This window comes from Crocodylus siamensis, unplaced genomic scaffold (assembly GCF_052110815.1).
Source record: "Crocodylus siamensis isolate JL-2025a unplaced genomic scaffold, ASM5211081v1 HiC_scaffold_93, whole genome shotgun sequence".
In the NCBI taxonomy this organism is placed as follows: Eukaryota; Metazoa; Chordata; order Crocodylia; family Crocodylidae; genus Crocodylus; species Crocodylus siamensis.
Window position 1 is genome coordinate 1 of NW_028324503.1, and position 10,000 is coordinate 10,000.

The following is a 10,000-nucleotide window of genomic DNA, read 5'->3' on the forward strand; positions in this document are numbered from 1 at the left end:
TGTCATTTTGCCTACTCCCGCTCTAGTAGCAAATCACAAGGTGTGGGGCAGTCAGAGAAGGTTTTTAGCTTTGTGGCGTTGAGGTAAAAAAAACTCTCTCTCGGTTCGTTTTCTTTGGAGGCTCATTGAATAACAAATCCTTAGGCACACATTGTTGGTGAGACAAAAGGTATATATTTGCAAATAGGGTCAGAGGGAGAAGACAAAAGATCAAAACCCTCTGCCCCTGAGTACAATTATTAGCAGGCTTTTATCCCCTCTTTTCTGGCACGTGTACAGAAACAGGAACTCTTACAACTCATTTCCGGTTCATACAAACATGCATGAGAATACGTCAGATCATGCATCCCATGTGTATTATAATTAACTACTTAAGTATGCGGGGCGGATAGGCTTAATATGTATTAGGTTATTACGCTTGCCCAGAAAGCACTGGAGGTTATGGAGGGTTTAACTTCAAGGCTAAGACTGCAATTATTCTTATCTTAGCCTAAGAACTGTGGGAGCCATCAAAGAAAGTGTGATTTAGTGTAACAAAGAGATAGTAAATTTGCAGAACAAAGAGAGCTCTTGGAGTTTTTCCTTCAGTTTCCAACCCCCCCCCTTCCCTCTCTCATTAAGGAGACAAGGAGGGCTGGCAGCCTTGCTTATTCAAAGGACAACACTATTGATGGGCGCTAACAGCTATTGATAATGCATTTTTAATAATATTTCTAACAATATTCCCCCCTCAAGATGCTTTCTGATCTTTACTTCATTTGGGCATATCAAGATAATTACGAGGAATTTTTCTGAGGACCATGACTTTTGCTACAGTCTGTGCTTTTAGAGGGACTGCTGCAACCTGCATTCCTTCTACTGTGGTGGTTATCAATCTAGTAAGACAAGGAATGAGACAAGGGATAAAAATCAAACCAGTTAGAGCACACAAAAGCACAAACCCTACTTTTTTCCACCAGGGTCCTCCAAATAATTGAAACCACCAGTCCTTATTCCATGTGGTTTCCCACATTTGTATTGGTACATGGGCTATTTTTCTAATCTCTTTGGCAATCTCTAAGACCACCTTCCCGTTATCATCTATTTGGAGGCAACAATTAGAAAGGTTGAACTTTCCACAGACTCCGCCATCCTCTGCGAGTAAATAGTCTAAAGCCATTCGATTTTGGTATATGGCTTCCCTCATCTGAGAACTTTGTCGAGCCAGCAACTCGAGAGCAGTGGCGGTCTGGTTAGTAATTACTTCCAAGACTGCCTGCAACCGGATGATTCTATTCAGCATATATATTGGTGTCCGGTAGCCCCAACTCCCATCATTAGCCCATGTAGCTGGTCCATAATACTCAATAATCCTCTGAGGAGGCTACTCATCCTCCTTCCACTTTTGGGAGCCACCCTGTGTCAAACTTACATCAATACTTCTCTTGGCCCTGTTCCAATCATCATACAAAGAGACTCCCAGCTTATTTCCAACCTCAGATGGTAACAAAAAGAAAGATGGTACAATTACTCCAATATAGCAGGTTCCTGTCCACCCTCGTGGTAGGACCGTATAGGCACGCTTTCCACAAATCCAATAATGTCCTTTTAGGGCCCTGTGTTCCCCTCCCAAGGCTAGGGGGTCACGGCTGTGGAAAAGAAGGGGATAGTATTTGGTGCCCTTATGCCCTAAAGGGCCAGTGTGATAGTTACTCAGTTTAAACTGACATTTCCATACGCCATCTTTATCCCTATACTCGCACTTGGTTATTTCATTTGTGTCATTTAAGGCACTCTAATATGCATTAAACCTTGCCACTGTGCCATTCAGGTGTGCCCATTGCCACTTATAAATGTAGGTAAATCGTTCGCCTCGGGTCTTTTCATATGCCTGACATCTGGTAGGGTCAGGATCGAAAGGTAATATTCTTGTCCTTTTGAGATTTTGCATCTGTGTGGAGATTGGGAGCCTAATGGCAGCAGAATTCCATTGATCAGCATACCTGCTGCATACTCGGGCCCATTTTAATGTCCATGTACACTGACTATGTCCTAACCTCCTTCCTGTACCATTACTGCTAATACAGTACTCTCCCAATGCCACTTGGGAAAGATCCCAGCTGTGGTTCTCATCCCATTCTTGACCAGTACTCTTAACATCTGCTTTGTCACTGACCAACCATTTTGGGGCCAAAGGAAAAGCCCTCCAAGGCCACTGTTCTCCGGCCTCTCGGAGCCCCCCACAGGCCCAGCAGTTGGTAAGATTAAAAGTACTTGCAATCCTCTCCATCATATCAACATACAAATTTGTCCCTGGGGGAGTAATTTGGGAAAGCGGGGGCATAGGCCAGTGGCTAAGGCTATGCAATCCTGCTTCTTTCATTATGCAGATAACAACAAGGCACATTATAATTCCCACCATATTTTCCCTTTTACTTTCTGGACTAATTTTCTGAACTTTGATTAAGCCGTCTCAGGCGCACTTGGAGATCACCAGTAGGTTCACAGCTCCACTTGCTGGCTTCTTGTTCCGAAGACGACTCAGCTTCCGGAGTGAGTTCGTCTTGGGAGTTGTTGTCCTCTGACGCTTGTGGATGTTGTTTCACACGGGTATGGTGTATCCAACGGTCATGGCCAGCGATCTTTACAGCGGTGTGGGTTGTTAGAAGTACCTGGAAAGGGCCACTCCACCTCTCAGTCAGAGGTTCCTTTTTCCACCGCTGCACCAAGACCCAGTCTCCCGGGGAGAAGTCATGTACCGGTACGTCTAAAGGCAGGCGCTGAAAGGAGGCTGCATACCTGTGAAGAGAAAACAAGACAGACTGCAAAGCAATAACGTACATATGAAGCTCACTATTACCTAATTCAAAAGTTACATTCTCTCGCATCCCAGGAGGTAAGACTCGAGGCGGCTTGCCAAACATAATTTCATATGGGGTCAATTTAAGGCCTCGTCGGGGAGTGTTTCAAATGCAAGTAAGGGCGAGCGGTAATGCTTGAGGCCACTTAAGACGTGTTTCAATACAGATTTTGGTGAGCAAAGTCTTTAAAGTCCTATTCATACGTTCCACTTGTCCTGAACTCTGTGGTCTCCATGGTGTGTGTAATTTCCAAGTAACCTTGAGAGTTTGCGCGACTCCTTGAACCACTTTTCCCACGAAGTGTTGTCCTTGATCCGACTCAATGGACTCAGGCAGGGAATACCGTGGAATGATCTCCTGCAACAAATACTTCACTACTGTAGCCGCAGTGGCAGTCCTGGTGGGCCAGGCCTCGACCCAACCAGAGAGCTGGTCTACCATGACAAGTAAAAACCCGTGATGTCCGGACCGTGGGAGCTCGGCAAAATCAATCTGCCATGCCTGTCCAGGGTACGCTGCCCAGGGTCTACCTCCCATTGGCACAGGGGGTTTCCTTCGGTGGTTTACTTTCTGGCATGTGATGCACTTGGTAGCAATGCACTGAGCTTCTACATATAGCCCTGGAGCTACTGCTTGGCGGATCACTAGATCACCCATGGCCAAACCTCCCATGTGGGTTCTTGCATGGAGCTGTTGCAGCACCTCCCGAAGCAATGGCCTGGGTATCATGACTTTCCCTCCTGGTACTATCCACCACGCCGGGAGTTCTTTTTTGCACAAGCTCTTTGTGCAAATTTATCTTCTTCAGGGGAATACTGTGGGACTAAATCTTGGATGTCTGGCCATATGGCATGGGACATGGCCTGCTTGGATACCTCCTCCGCTTCTCCCCCAATAAATGCAGCTTCCTTTGCTGCTGAATCAGCCTTTGCATTTCCAAGCTTATGCTTTTCCTCAGCAGCCTTCCCATGGGCCCGCACATGAATGACTGCTACCTCTTTAGGCTGGTGGAGTGCCTCTAGTAGCTTGATAATCTGGGGGCCATTAGCAATTTTATTCCCAGAGGCCGTAATAAAACCCCTTTCTTTCCACAATAGTCCGTGTGCATGGACTGTAGAAAAAGCATAGCGAGAGTCAGTGTATATATTAACCCGCTGGTCTGTCCCCAGCTGTAATGCTCGGGTGACCGCAGTGAGTTCTGCGGCCTGTGCCGACCATGAGCTCGGCAATGACTCCCTCCATACTACCTTATCCAAGGTTACCACTGCACATCCTGTTCGTCTTTTTCCATCGATGACAGAGCTGGAGCCGTCTACGAAGTATTCAACATCTGGGTCCTCAATTGGGTCCTCAGCAAGATCAGGTCGCACCTGTATGGTTTGATTTAGGACCTCAAGGCAGTCATGCATCGGTTTCCCTGGCTCCGGCAGCAAGGTTGCAGGGTTTAAGGCTGTAGTATGTTTGAAAGTAAGTCCTGGATTAGAGAGCAAAAATATCTCATACCGTGATTGTCTGGAGGGGTTAAGAAATTTCCCTCCCTCAGTCCCTAGGATCTGGGGAACTCCATGAGGAGTGAGTATTTCCATATCCGCACCCATGACTATCTTCTGGGCTTCTTCAACAACCACTGCTGTGGCTGCCACAGCCCGAAGACAGGCTGGCCACCCGAGTGCCACTGGATCTAGAACCTTTGAGTAATATCCCACGGGTCTCCAGGTCGGGCCCGATGGCTGTGTCAGCACCCCTGATGCAACCCCTCGATTCTCATGAACATACAGTCGATATGGCTTTTTACTGTTTGGGATGGCCAGGGCAGGGGGCTGGGTTAATGCTGCTTTAAGCAGATCAAAGGCATGCTGCATTTCTTTATTCCATTTCCATTTAGTGAGACTCTCCTTAGTCAGTGAGTCATACAGTGGTCTAGCCTTCCCACCATAATCTGGTATCCATAGTCGACAGAACCCAGTTAGCCCTAGGAATGCCCGCAGCTCCTTGGGTGACTTAGGTGGGGTTAGACCTTGGATTGCCTGTATGCGATCTGCACTTAGGGCTCTGACTCCTTTTGAGAGCTTATATCCCAAAAATGTGACTTTAGGCTGACATATCTGGGCTTTCTCTCTAGAAACTTTATATCTTTTTTCCCCCAGAGTGTTTAGGAGTGACCTGGTGGCTTCCTCACAGAGCTGCAAGTTTGGGCTTGCAACTAGCAGGTCATCCACATACTGGAGGAGAGTCACTGCGGGGTGTGATCCCTTCCACTCCTCCAAGTCCTTCTGAAGGGCAAGTCCGAAAATATGAGGGGCTGCTACGAATCCTTGTGGGAGAACTGTCCACATGAGTTGGGCTTTATGGAAGGTGTCTGGATCCTCCCATTCAAAAGCAAACAATTTTTGACTGTCTCGGTGAAGGGGAATAGAGAAGAAAGCATCTTTCAAATCTAGCACTGAAAATATTTCAGCTTCCCCCGGTACTTGTGTCAAAATCGTGTGAGGGTTCGGGACTACAGGATGGTCTGAAAGGACCTTCTTATTTACTGCCCGTAAGTCTTGGACCAGTCTGTATGAGACCCCATCTGCCTTTGGCACTCCAAGGATGGGGGTGTTATAGGGTGAAGTCCCTTCCACTAGCCATCCGTACCTCTTGTATTTCTCTATTAACGGCTTGAGTCCAGCTCTGGCCGCTCGGCTGAGTGGGTACTGCTTTACCCGAACGGGCCCCTCCCCATCCTTGAGTACGATCCTTACCGGGGAGACGAACTTAGCTCGCGCAGGGGTTCCATCAGCCCATACCGAGGGGTCTACTCCAGTCATGTGATCTTCTGGACTTACTGCAGGGCGTCGGTCCTTCAGGAGAGCCATCTGATAGTTCGAGCTCTGCTTGACAGGTAGCTGGACCACCATCTGATCGTCTCTGAAAAAGATCTCAGCTTGCAATTTTGTGAGTAAGTCCCGCCCAAGGAGTGCAACCGGGCAACTTGGAGAATACACAAAGGAGTGCTCAAGCAAATGATCTCCCACTTTGGTGAGGAGTGGTTTATAAACAGGGAGTCGGGTTTGCATTCCCTCAATCCCTTCCACAAGTACATGCTGTTCACTAGTTCCTGCACAGGGGGCGTTTTCTGGAATCATTGAAAATGTAGCCCCAGTATCCACCAAGGCTTCAAAGTTTTTGCCACCAACCCTAATGGTTACCATGGGATCTTCTCGGGCTCCAACCCGAAGGGTAGTGGTCTTAGATCCCTGTCCCCTTCATTCTGAATCCTCACCCTTGTCTTCTGCCCGCATGAGGTGACCTCTCGGTTCCCTCTCTCTCTTCTCCTTCAACTTCGGGCATTCCCTTTTCCAGTGTCCTTTCTCTTTGCAATAAGCACAAACGTCTGCTCCCACTCTTTCTCCTTTCCCCTTCTGCATCCCAGCCTTTTCAGAGTTCCCTCCAGTTATAGCAGCTGCTAGTGCTGCCATCTGTCGCTGAGCCTTTTTATCCTCTTTGCGCTCCTGCACTTGCTCACGATTCCCATACACCTTATATGCAATTTCCACCAGCTCTGAAATCGGTTTCCCAGCACCTCCTTCAGTTTTCTGTAACTTTTTACGGATATCAGCAGCAGATTGACCAATAAACATAAGATTTACCATGCGCTGGTTATCTGGGGCTTCTGGATCCAGATCCGAAAACCTGCGAAACGCCTCATACAGCCTCCCAAGGAAAGCTGAGGGATCCTCCTCTTTTCCCTGTCTCACTTCATACAACTTAGACAGATTGGTAACTCGAGGCACTGCCTTTCCCATTGCTTCCACTATAATTCCCAGATACCGTGCACTCAGCTCTCTGCCTTCGGCAGTGTGATTATCCCATCTCGGCTCTTCTACAGGGAAGGTATCACGCAGAGTACGACCAGCAGCACCCTCTAACTCAACTCTGGCTGTTGCAATACGCTCTGCTGTCCCTAACACTAATCTCCTCTCCTCCGGGGTTAGGAGGGTCTGGAGCATCATCTGGACATCAGCCCAAGTGGGTCGATGAGTCTGCCCAATGGATCGAAACAAATCCCTCATCTTTTCAGGGTCTTCACGAAAAGAGGGGCTCTGATTCTTCCAGTTAAATAAATCTGAAGTGCTAAATGGGGTGTAGACAAAAGTTGCAGTGCCTCCTTCCCCAATAACCTCTCGCATCGGACAGTTCAGCACCGGCTGTGACTCTACAGGCTTGCGCAAATAATAACCCTTATTTCCTGATTCAGATGAGGCACTTGGCTGAGGCTCACGCTCTAACTCATTAGGTATGCCTTGGTACGTCGGTGGTGGTCTCTCTAAGGGAGGGGGCGGTGGTGCAGAAGGACTGGATGCCGAGGAGGCGTCTGACTCATCTTCGCTACCCGACAGGGCAACCGGAGCACGGGTCCGGTACTCAGCCAATTCAGAATTCCCCCCCTCATTAGACTCAGGAAGTACAGGCGCCCCCCCCCGAGTCTTTTTCTTAACAAGCATCACATGAGACTTTACTAAGTAATTCTTAATCCAAGGTGGCTGATTTTGAACCACCCACAACCAACAATCAATATAAGGAAACTGATTCCAATACCCATTTTGCATAACAATTTCATGGATAGCTATCACTTCTTTTAGCACAAAGGATCCTTTTGGGGTCCAGTGGACCCCAAATGTTGGCCAATCGAGTTGACAAAACTTAGTTAAATCACCTTTTTTCATTTTTATTCCGTAATCGGCCGGCCTTGCAAATTTATTAAAATGACGTAATAAGCACCTTAGAGGGGTATCCGTGTTTTCTACACGGGAGCTAACCGTACCCATTTTGCCCACAAAAGTGCACCCAAGGCACACCAAATACCAAAAAGTCCCTTACAGCAGATGATTTACCATGAGAACATGCACACCTCCTGCTCCGGACCCAGAACCAAATTGGGCAAAGGGAATTCGTATACTCACTCAGATACCCCAGAGATCTCGATCCAAATCCAAAAATGTGTACCTGGAGACTCCAAAAAAAACAAAATTTGCATAGGAGCTCTTAGTGTTCCGGATGTTCCGGCTCACACCTCAAGCCCCCCCTCAGGGCGAGCCAAAAAGAAAGGCTCGGCGCGCAAACCCCCCAGGGGGGCAGAGACGATGTGCCGACGAACTCCGGAGTTATCCAAAGAAAGCCCCACGTTGGGCGCCAGATTGAGGTAAAAAAAACTCTCTCTCGGTTCGTTTTCTTTGGAGGCTCATTGAATAACAAATCCTTAGGCACACATTGTTGGTGAGACAAAAGGTATATATTTGCAAATAGGGTCAGAGGGAGAAGACAAAAGATCAAAACCCTCTGCCCCTGAGTACAATCATTAGCAGGCTTTTATCCCCTCTTTTCTGGCACGTGTACAGAAACAGGAACTCTTACAACTCATTTCCGGTTCATACAAACATGCATGAGAATACGTCAGATCATGCATCCCATGTGTATTATAATTAGCTACTTAAGTATGCGGGGTGGATAGGCTTAATATGTATTAGGTTATTGCGCTTGCCCAGAAAGCACTGGAGGTTATGGAGGGTTTAACCTCAAGGCTAAGATGGCAATTATTCTTATCTTAGCCTAAAAACCGTGGGAGCCATCAAGGAAAGTGTGATTTAGTGTAACAAAGAGATAGTAAATTTGCAGAACAAAGAGAGCTCTTGGAGTTTTTCCTTCAGTTTCCAACCCCCCCTTCCCTCTCTCATTAAGGAGACAAGGAGGGCTGGCAGCCTTGCTTATTCAAAGGACAACCCTATTGATGGGAGCTAACAGCTATTGATAATGCATTTTTAATAATATTTCTAACACCTGCGTGCCTGTGGGCAGGTGCTGCCGCTGCTGCCATGGAGGGGAGCACCAGCCTCCTCCCCTGCCCCTGCAGCCCAGGAACCACTCTGCTCACCACCAGCTCACCCTCCCCTCCCCCCCACCAGAGAGGCAGAGAAGTCAGATGTGTGCATGACACTGGGGTTTAACTGACTCTAAACTGAAGTGGTGTTTTTAAAACTTCCCAATATTAAGCAGGCCTGAGGCTGTTTGAGGAGGCTTAACAACCCTCCATTCCCTTGTTGTTTAGAGAGCCTCAGTTGCTTGTGCTTCAATAGGTGGGGGGAGGAAGGACTACAAAGAAAAACTTGTCATATAAGCCCCTAACTTGAGTAATACAAGCACAAGCCTGAAAGGCACAGGTTGGTAATGTTTTCAGGAATGGCCAGCTTCTATGAAAGGGGTAGCATGGAGTGGAAGAAACACTGAGACACATAACCTGAATCCCAGAAGCTCTGACTTTATGGGGTTAGGAAAAAAACAAATAAAGAAATAATGGTGTAGGGAAATAACACAGGATTATGCAAGTCTTAGTTGTGTATATTGATGCCATTTCTGGAATATTACTTCCACTATTTTAGTGTGAAGAAATTCTTCCCATAAAATTACAATAAAACTGTGAATCTAATATTGGCAGTGCTTTTTCAGACTTCCTCACCCCCAGGATGCTATAATCATAGTGGAGTTACGATTCAGAACAGGTTGTTTCTTCTTGAAACTAGGTTCTAGGTTTCTTTTTGTTTCTTTTTCTTTTCTGCTCTCTTTTGCACATGCTACGCGAAGGAATGGTAGATGTCATGCTGTGCTAAAAGTGCTGCATAGAGTATGTTGCCCAAAGGGTGCTGATGAGTTTTGCCAGTTTGCTCCCTTACCTCTAAATAGGATTGGAGTCTTAGCAATCTGATGATCCATGTAAGCCTTCTTTATAGGACCAGCACCATTACACGTGATACATTAAAAATAGGATTGTCAAATATCTAGTCTGGGAAGCTGTCATCAGGTTGGTGGGGCTCCTGGAAAGGCAAGAATTTGGGGGTTGGAGTAGCAGGACCCACCACTGAAATCTGGGACTTGGAGCCCCACTGGAAAGGCATTTTGGCTGTGGGGAAGTGAGACAGCTGTGGTAGCTCCTGTGATTGGATGATGCTGTTGCCCCACCACTGAGGAACAGACCTGATGCAGCTCATGCAGAGTGCTATAGTCCAGTTCTGGCAAGTAGAGGAAAGCAGGCAAACCAGTTATATAGCCCTGTAACTCCTGTAATCTAGATACCACCCAAAAAAGACCTTGCTGCTCTCAACTCAAGAGAATTGTGCTCTTCT

General features: G+C 47.1%; 1 long non-coding RNA gene across 1 annotated transcript; it reads right to left on the bottom strand.

Moving 5' to 3' along the window:
- Positions 1-2,315: 2,315 nt before the first annotated feature.
- On the bottom strand, positions 2,316-8,048 carry LOC149851875 (uncharacterized). Its single transcript, XR_016439511.1, has 2 exons — positions 7,718-8,048; positions 2,316-2,778 (listed from the first exon to the last, which is right to left on the bottom strand). It is a non-coding gene; the product is annotated as an uncharacterized LOC149851875 (long non-coding RNA).
- Positions 8,049-10,000: the final 1,952 nt, after the last annotated feature.